We start from the raw sequence: 11,011 nt of genomic DNA, 5'->3' as shown, positions 1-11,011 counted from the left end.
CTTTCCGGGAAAGTTGGTTATCTACTTTCCCGAAAAGTAGATAATCTTATCTACTTTTCGGAAAAGTAGATTATCGACTTTTTGGGAAGTAGATCATCGACTTTTGGGGAAATATTTCCTAATTTTGCGTAGATTATCATAGAAAACGGGAAATTTGTATCACAGAAAATGGGAAATATCTACTTTCCGGGAAAGTTTGGTTATCTACTTTCCCGAAAAGTAGATAATCTTATCTACTTTTCGGAAAAGTAGATTATCGACTTTTTGGGAAATAGATCATCGACTTTTGGGAAATATTACCTAATTTTGCGAAGTAGATTATCATAGAAAACGGGAAATTTGTATCACAGAAAATGGGAAATATCTACTTTCCGGGAAAGTTGGTTGTCTACTTTCCCGTAAAGTAGATAATCTTATCTACTTTTCGGAAAAGTAGATTATCGACATTTTGGGAAGTAGATCATCGACTTTTGGGGAAATATTTCCGAATTTTGCAAAGTCGATTATCATAGAAAACGGGAAATTGGTATCACAGAAAATGGGAAATATCTACTTTCCGGGAAAGTTGGTTATCTACTTTCCCGAAAAGTAGATAATCTTATCTACTTTTCGGAAAAGTAGATTATCGACTTTAGGGGAAGTAGATCATCGACTTTTGGTGAAATATTACCTAATTTTGCGAAGTAGATTATCATAGAAAACGGGAAATTTGTATCACAGAAAATGGGAAATATCTACTTTCCGGGAAAGTTGGTTATCTACTTTCCCGAAAAGTAGATAAGATTATCTACTTTTCGGGAAAGTAGATTATCGACTTTTTGGGAAGTAGATCATCGACTTTTGGGGAAATATAAGTAGATAACCAACTTTCCCGGAAAGTAGATATTTCCCATTTTCTGTGATTCAAATTTCCCGTTTTCTATGATAATCTACTTCGCAAAATTAGGTAATATTTCCCCAAAAGTCGATGATCTACTTCCCCAAAAAGTCGATAATCTACTTTCCCGAAAGTAGATAATCTTATCTACATATCGGGAAAGTAGATAACCAACTTTCCCGGAAAGTAGACATTTCCCATTTTCTGTGATACAAATTTCCCGTTTTCTATGATAATCTACTTTGCAAAATTCGGAAATATTTCCCCAAAAGTCAATGATCTACTTACCAAAAAGTGCATAATCTACTTTTCCGAAAAGTAGATAAGATTATCTACTTTTCGGGAAAGTAGATTACCAACTTTCCCGGAAAGTAGACATTTCCCATTTTCTGTGATACAAATTTCCCGTTTTCTATGATAATCTACTTTGCAAAATTCGGAAATATTTCCCCAAAAGTCGATGATCTACTTCCCAAAAAGTCGATAAACTACTTTTCCGAAAAGAAGATAAGATTATGTACTTTTCTGGAAAGTAGATAACCAACTTTCCCGGAAAGTAGATATTTCCCATTTTCTGTGATACCAATTTCCCGTTTTCTATGATAATCTACTTTGCAAAATTCGGAAATATTTCCCCAAAAGTCGACGATCTACTTCCCAAAAAGTCGATAATCTACTTTTCCGAAAAGTAGATAAGATTATCTACTTTTCGGGAAAGTAGATTACCAACTTTCCCGGAAAGTAGACATTTCCCATTTTCTGTGATACAAATTTCCCGTTTTCTATGATAATCTACTTTGCAAAATTCGGAAATATTTCCCCAAAAGTCGATGATCTACTTCCCAAAAAGTCGATAATCTACTTTAGATAAGATTATCGAAAAGTAGATAACCAACTTTCCCGGAAAGTAGATATTTCCCATTTTCTGTGATACCAATTTCCCGTTTTCTATGATAATCTACTTTGCAAAATTCGGAAATATTTCCCCAAAAGTCGTTGATCTACTTCCCAAAAAGTCGATAATCTACTTTTCCGAAAAGTAGATAAGATTATCTACTTTTCGGGAAAGTAGATAACCAACTTTCCCGGAAAGTAGATATTTGCCATTTTCTGTGATACCAATTTCCCGTTTTCTATGATAATCTACTTTGCAAAATTCGTAAATATTTCCCAAAAGTCGATGATCTACTTCCCAAAAAGTCGATAATCTACTTTTCCGAAAAGTAGATAAGATTATCTACTTTTCTGGAAAGTAGTTAACCAACTTTCCCGGAAAGTAGATATTTCCCATTTTCTGTGATACCAATTTCCCGTTTTCTATGATAATCTACTTTGCAAAATTCGGAAATATTTCCCCAAAAGTCGATGATCTACTTCCCGAAAAGTCGATAATCTACTTTCCGAAAAGTAGATAAGATTATCTACTTTTCTGGAAAGTAGATAACCAACTTTCCCGGAAAGTAGATATTTCCCATTTTCTGTGATATCAATTTCCCGTTTTCTATGATAATCTACTTTGCAAAATTCGGAAATATTTCCCCAAAAGTCGATGATCTACTTCCCAAAAAGTCGATAATCTACTTTTCCGAAAAGTAGATAAGATTATCTACTTTTCGGGAAGTAGATTACCAACTTTCCCGGAAAGTAGACATTTCCCATTTTCTGTGATACAAATTTCCCGTTTTCTATGATAATCTACTTTGCAAAATTCGGAAATATTTCCCCAAAAGTCCATGATCTACTTCCCAAAAAGTCGATAATCTACTTTTCCGAAAAGTAGATAAGATTATCTACATTTCGGGAAAGTAGATAACCAACTTTCCCGGAAAGTAGATATTTCCCATTTTCTGTGATACAAATTTCCCGTTTTCTATGATAATCTACTTTGCAAAATTCGGAAATATTTCCCCAAAAGTCGATGATCTACTTCCCCAAAAAGTCGATAATCTACTTTTCCGAAAAGTACATAAGATTATCTACTTTTCGGGAAAGTAGATAACCAACTTTCGGAAAGTAGATATTTCCCATTTTCTGTGATACAAATTTCCCGTTTTCTATGATATTCTACTTTGCAAATTGGAAATATTTCCCCAAAAGTCGATGATCTACTTCCCAAAAAGTCGATAATCTACTTTTCCGAAAAGTAATAAGATTATCTACTTTTCGGGAAAGTAGATAACCAACTTTCCCGGAAAGTAGATATTTCCCATTTTCTGTGATACAAATTTCCCGTTTTCTATGATAATCTACTTCGCAAAATTAGGAAATATTTCCCCAAAAGTCGATGATCTACTTCCCAAAAAGTCGATAATCTACTTTCCCGAAAAGTAGATAAGATTATCTACTTTTCGGGAAAGTAGATAACCAACTTTCCCGGAAAGTAGATATTTCCCATTTTCTGTGATACAAATTTCCCGTTTTCTATGATAATCTACTTCGCAAAATTAGGAAATATTTCCCCAAAAGTCGATGATCTACTTCCCCAAAAAGTCGATAATCTACTTTTCCGAAAAGTAGATAAGATTATCTACTTTTCGGGAAAGTAGATAACCAACTTTCCCGGAAAGTAGATATTTCCCATTTTCTGTGATACAAATTTCCCGTTTTCTATGATAATCTACTTTGCAAAATTCGGAAATATTTCCCCAAAAGTCGATGATCTACTTCCCAAAAAGTCGATAATCTACTTTTCCGAAAAGTAGATAAGATTATCTACTTTTCTGGAAAGTAGTTAACCAACTTTCCCGGAAAGTAGATATTTCCCATTTTCTGTGATACCAATTTCCCGTTTTCTATGATAATCTACTTTGCAAAATTCGGAAATATTTCCCCAAAAGTCGATGATCTACTTCCCAAAAAGTCGATAATCTACTTTTCCGAAAAGTAGATAAGATTATCTACTTTTCGGGAAAGCAGATAACCAACTTTCCCGGAAAGTAGATATTTCCCATTTTCTGTGATACAAATTTCCCGTTTTCTATGATATTCTACTTCGTAAAATTCGGAAATATTTCCCCAAAAGTCGATGATCTACTTCCCAAAAAGTCGATAATCTACTTTTCCGAAAAGTAGATAAGATTATCTACTTTTCGGGAAAGTAGATAACCAACTTTCCCGGAAAGTAGATATTTCCCATTTTCTGTGATACAAATTTCCCGTTTTCTATGATATTCTACTTCGCAAAATTCGGAAATATTTCCCCAAAAGTCGATGATCTACTTCCCAAAAAGTCGATAATCTACTTTTCCGAAAAGTAGATAAGATTATCTACATTTCGGGAAAGTAGATAACCAACTTTCCCGGAAAGTAGATATTTCCCATTTTCTGTGATACAAATTTCCCGTTTTCTATGATAATCTACTTTGCAAAATTCGGAAATATTTCCCTAAAAGTCGATGATCTACTTCCCAAAAAGTCGATAATCTACTTTTCCGAAAAGTAGATAAGATTATCTACTTTTCGGGAAAGTAGATAACCAACTTTCCCGGAAAGTAGATATTTCCCATTTTCTGTGATACCAATTTCCCGTTTTCTATGATAATCTACTTTGCAAAATTCGGAAATATTTCCCCAAAAGTCGATGAGCTACTTCCCAAAAAGTCGATAATCTACTTTTCCGAAAAGTAGATAAGATTATCTACTTTTCGGGAAAGTAGATAACCAACTTTCCCGGAAAGTAGATATTTCCCATTTTCTGTGATACAAATTTCCCGTTTTCTATGATAATCTACTTTGCAAAATTCGGAAATATTTCCCCAAAAGTCGATGATCTACTTCCCAAAAAGTCGATAATCTACTTTTCTGAAAAGTACATAAGATTATCTACTTTTCGGGAAAGTAGATAACCAACTTTCCCGGAAAGTAGATATTTCCCATTTTCTGTGATACAAATTTCCCGTTTTCTATGATAATCTACTTTGCAAAATTCGGAAATATTTCCCCAAAAGTCGATGATCTACTTCCCAAAAAGTCGATAATCTACTTTTCCGAAAAGTAGATAAGATTATCTACTTTTTGGGAAAGTAGATAACCAACTTTCCCGGAAAGTAGATATTTCCCATTTTCTGTGATACAAATTTCCTGTTTTCTATGATAATATCTAATTCAGAAAATTAGGTAATATTTTCCCAAAAGTCGATAATCTACTTTCCCGAAAATTAGATACTTACGATCTTTTGAGAATCCGAACTCACGGTCTCTTTAATTGTCATAAGTTCGAACTTAAGAGAAAAAATAACTTAAAAGTAGATACTTAAGAGAAAAAAAAACTTACGATTTTTCTAATTCTCAAAAGATCGTAAGTATCTATTTTTCGGTGATGTAGATTTTCTACTTTTCGGGAAAGAATAAAAATTGGCTCTTATCATTTTTGCCTTTGGAACACTTTGTTTTCAACTTTTTTATTAGGATTATTATAAACAAAGAAAAAAGTAATTTTTTTCATTTATACGACACATTAAGTTATTATACAAATATTTATTGTAATGATTGACAACAGGTTACTGCTATGTTAGGTTCCCCTTATGGTACTACAACCTGTGTACACAGGGTCCTATAAGGGCGACGCAACCTGGACCATGCAAGGCTACCAGTGTACCTTGGTACACGTGTCTCGCCAATCTCTTTAGTAGGGGGGCTCAGACAAACCTCGGCACCCAGCCCTTGGTAGCATCACTGTCCCTAGCAGTGACAGACAGCCTTTAGTGTAATCACATAGCCCTTACTAGCTGTACACAACTAGCAACTTATAAGCCCCTAGAAGCATCATGTACATCTTAGGGGAGAATCAATCGGCCTCCTCAGAGGCACAGATAGCTCTTAAGAGCTTCACACATCCCCAAGTTGCCACAAACATCACTTATCCCCTTGAAGATACACTGCCTTGTAATTTATTTTTAATATGTATAACATTTGAAAAACAAAAACAAAATACAATTACAAAAGTTTGTCCAGAGGAAAAATTCATTGGTTACAAAGTAAGTTGTGAATACGTAATAAATAAATAACTGATAATTTAGGTAAATTCTTAAACTGGCATCTTTTATTTCAGTGCTGTGCCAGCTAGAGTAAAACATTGTGTTACACAAATGAAGATGAAACTACTGTACAAAATATCGTAACTTCAACAATGTTATGACATTGTTGACTTATTTTGTACTTCAGTTTTATTTCCACTTGTATAACGAACTATTTTACTCTTGCTGGCACTGGATTAAAAGATGCTAGTTTAAGAATTTACTGTAATTTTCATTCTTATTAAATCATTACAACATGCTTGTAACATTATGTGACAAGTTCTCTGTATTTTAAGTTATTAAGTGAGTTGAAGTCACTTTAGGCATTCCATTGGTGGACCACAGAAGTGACGTCACCACTAGTAGTCTACGTCAATGGTGGAACAGACCACAAGAGCAAAGACGTCATCACCAGTAGCCTGCCTCATTGGTGAGACAGAAGCCCTTCACTTTACACCTCAAAGTCAGTCCTTCCCTCACTCCTACACATCACAGTGAGTCCTTCCCTCACTCCTACACATCACAGCGAGTCCTTCCCTCACTTCTACACCTCACAGTGAGTCCTTTCGTCACTCCAACACCTCAGTGAGTCCTTCCCTCACTCCTACACCTCACTGTGAGTCCTTCCCTCACTCCTACACATCACAGTGAGTCCTTCCCTCACTCTTACACATCACAGTGAGTCCTTCACTCACTCCTACACCTCAGTGAGTCCTTCCCTCACTCCTACACATCACAACGAGTCCTGCCCTCACTCCTACACATCACAGTGAGTCCTTCCCTCACTGCTACACAGTGAGGCCTTCCCTCACTCTACACATAATAGCGAGGCCTTCCCACACTCCTACACATCGCAGTGAGTCCTTCCCACACTCCTACACATCACAGTGAGTCCTTCCCTCACACATCCCTTCCCTCACTCCTACACATCACAGTGAGTCCTTCCCTCACTCCTACACATCACAGTGAGTCCTTCCCTCACACACATCACACCTTCCTCACTCACACATCACAGTGAGTCCTTCCCTCACTCCTACACATCACAGTGAGTCCTTCCCTCACTCACACATCACACACTCACACATCACAGTGAGTCCTTCCTCACAGTCCTACACACATCACAGTGAGTTCCCTCACTCCTACACACAGTGAGTCCTTCCCACACTCCTACACATCACAGTGAGTCCTTCCCTCACACTCACAGTGAGTCCTTCCCTCACTCCTACACATCACAGTGAGTCCTTCTCACTCCTACACATCACAGTGAGTCCTTCCCTCACTCCTACACATCACAGTGAGTCCTTCCCTCACTCCTACACATCACAGTGAGTCCTTCCCTCACTCCTACACATCTGAGTCGTGAGTCCTTCCCTCACTCCTACACATCACAGTGAGTCAGTGAGTCCTTCCCTCACTCCTACACATCACAGTGAACAGTGAGTCCTTCCTCACTCCTACACATCACAGTGAGTCCTTCCCTCACTCCTACACACCACAGTGAGTCCTTCCCTCACTCCTAGTGAGTCCTTCCCTCACTCCTACACATCACAGTGAATCCTTCTCAAACTCGTATACATCACAGTGAGTCCTTCCCTCACTCCTACACATCACAGTGAGTCCTTCCCTCACTCCTACACACCACAGTGAGTCCTTCCCTCACTCCTACACACCACAGTGAGTCCTTCCCTCACTCCTACACATCACAGTGAATCCTTCTCAAACTCGTATACATCACAGTGAGTCCTTCCCTCATAATACAGAACGCTGCATGTCTTTCCTTTATTCCTACAAAACACAGTAAGTCATTCCCTCAATCCTACACAACACATTGCATCCTATCCTCACTCCCACACACAGCAAGTCCTTCCCTTATCCTACCCAACATTGCATGTCCTTCCCTCACTCCTATAAAACCCTGCAAATCCTCCTCTCACTCCTTAGATCAGTAAGTCCTCCTCTCACTTCTTAGTAGGTCAGTAAGTCCTCCTCTCACTTCTTAGTAGGTCAGTAAGTCCTCCTCTTACTCCTTAGTAGGTCAGTAAGTCCTCCTCTCACTCCTTAGTAGGTCCGTAAATCCTCCTCTCACTCCTTAGTAGGTCAATAAATCCTCCTCTCACTCCTTAGTAGGTCAATAATCCTCCTCTCACTAATTAGCAGGTAAGTAAGTACTCCTCTCACTAATCAGCAGGTCAGTAAGTCCTCCTCTCATTCATTAGGTCAGCACGTCCTTCCCTCATTTACGAACATCACTACATGTCCTTCCCTAGGTCCTACACAACACTACAAGTCCTTCCCTCAATACTACACAATACTGCATGTCCTTCCCTCAGTCCTACAGTAATCAGTAGATAAACTTTCAATACACCGTTATTATCTATTTTAGCATTGGCCGAAAATGACAAAAATTGTAAGTCTTATGCCTTACAGGATTTTTGGCCAAAAAATTGATTGTGTTCAAAATCTCAGTATAGGTACTCCTGAATATGCTGCTTAACGATCTGTTAACCAAAATTTGATATCTGGATTATTACTTGTTCAAATGGCTTTTAGAAAATTTTAATTAATTTTGCAAGCCATTTGAATAAGTAATATTATCAAATTTTGGTTAACAGATCCTTAAGCAGCATGTTCAGGAGTACCTATACTGAACTTTTGAACAAAATCAATTTTTTGGCCAAAAGTGACAAAAATTGTAAGTCTTATGCCTTAAAGGATTTTTGTCCAAAAACACCTTTTCTCTCAGAACTAAAATTTAATGTGCCTAACTACTTAAGTACACCCAGAATAATACACAAGCACCAAGAAATGACCTTGAAAACCCAAAATGGCGAGCAATTAGCATTGCAAAAATAATTAAAAAATTTTAAAAGCCATTTGAACAAGTAATAATCCAGATATCAAATTTTGGTTAACAGATCCTTAAGCAGCATATTCAGGAGTACCTATACCTATAGGCACATGAAATTTTAGTTCTGAGAGAAAAAGTATTTTTGGCCAAAAATCCTGTAAGGGGTAAGCCATCCACCCAAAGCAATGGTCAGATAGTAACTGATGTAGTATCAGGCAGCCTCACTGCATGCAGGTTGAAACAAAATGTCGCCCAGTGATCACGTGATGTCACTTTCTGGGACTCTCCATGTCGCTATTCTTAGTACAGTAAAGAGGGACTCCAGGTGAATCTATTGGCAAATTTCTTTGCACAATTTTCCTTTGTATATCCAGCAGTAATTGGGAACCTGAATGTTAACCGATTTACTGAACATGTTCTGGAATAATGGTTAGGCTGTACAGTTGGCGAGTTGTCCGGTCTTCTTGTATTATTCCTTGACACTGGGTACAGCTCATTTACTTTGGATGTGGTTGTTGTGTTGGCAACAGATTCTACACCTTAAAAAATTCACACCTAGGTGGCCATATGGTTGGCCATCCTCAAATATGAAGGGTAACCATATTTTTATATATACAGTACAGAATTCTATACTTTGTTAATATACACTAGAGAATAAAATAGATATACTTCAGACCATAACTTTAATAATGAAGGCAGTCAACCTCATCTTTGGCTTACAAGAGTTCTACTAATAGTCAACATACATATTACTTGTATAGAAGTTGCATAAAATTTATGAAAACCATAACGAAACTTAATACATGTGCAATAATCACACCAGAACTAAAATAAAAATACAGTACTGTATTAATGTATTCTTACTTTTCTGGATTGCTTATATATATATATATATATATATATATATATATATATATATATATATATATATATATATATATATATATATATATATATATATATATATATATATATATAATGTGTATATATATATATATATATATATATATATATATATATATATATATATATATATATATATATATATATATATATATATATATATATATATATATATATATATTATATTTTTTTTTTTTTTTTCAATTTAATAATATCAAATCCTAAATAGGTATAAATCACAAATGGTTTAAAAGGACACGAAAACACTGATAAACAGAACATGCTAATGGCACAAACTATAAAAAAAGTTCAATAATGTACTATACCTGTACCTCTCAAAAGCAAACAATAAAACCAGTCCCAAATACCTGGAAGCTACTATCAAATAGTAATATAAATACATTTTTATAAGATAAAAACATAAAGATAATCATATTAAAAAAATAAAATGGCTTAAACAATATCAACCATGTACTTTATACTGTTAATATCACTTGTATTAAGTTTGCAGGGCTGCAGTGTTACATGCTCGTTGTGTCATACGAGTACCTGCAGTAGTGCTACTGTATTTTCAAAGAAGTGTATGCACCTTCCATATCATAACTTGAGAGCCAGTATTTGTCTAAAAATGCACCAGTCTTATACAGTATAGTCTGGATTTACACGGTCAATTGAACCCGTGGAGGTCCGAGTAAACGAAATAACAGAACTTATGGGATTAATTGAAATAGAGACTAGGCCGACCCCAGACTACCCTTTTTCCGACCCAATACGTACGTTGTAGTAAAAATAACATCTTAATTTTATGATGGTATGCACACAATTAATATTTAAGAGAAATACAGTCGCCAGTTAATGTCCGTTCAAATAATGGACTCAACTCCCGCTCCCCCCCTCTTCCCACGCTCGCTGGCTCCCTCCCTACCCACCACCTTCCTGAGAAATGTTTGGGGAAAAAGACTAGGCATTTAGGTTTAGTAATAAATAATACCTCAGACTATAGTTAGGAGAATATAATTTACATTGCTGGATTCTTTGCAAGACAGCGAATAATTTGAATATAAACGTCATATATTTTGCACAAAAGATAAAATTTTTCCTCTCTCTATTAAAATTCTTAAATTAGATCTAAAATTTGTATGTCTAATGCAAACTTTAGCTTGCCGGTCTGGCCAGGTGCCGCGTAAATGACCAAACACGTAAAGGAAATCCGCGTAAATCCAGACTTTACTGTAGTCTTATATAATTATATTACTCTCACTATAACTTTCTTTCAGAACTTAGAATAATGTTGTGAACAAAACATAGGATGTTCTCTGTTCAGATAACACATACATTTTGAGTGTAAATAAATAAATACATTGTGAA

This window comes from Homarus americanus, unplaced genomic scaffold (assembly GCF_018991925.1).
Source record: "Homarus americanus isolate GMGI-L3 unplaced genomic scaffold, GMGI_Hamer_2.0 scaffold1024, whole genome shotgun sequence".
In the NCBI taxonomy this organism is placed as follows: domain Eukaryota; kingdom Metazoa; phylum Arthropoda; class Malacostraca; order Decapoda; family Nephropidae; genus Homarus; species Homarus americanus.
The sequence above is the reverse complement of the archived record's forward strand: the minus strand, read 5'-3'. Positions refer to the sequence as shown.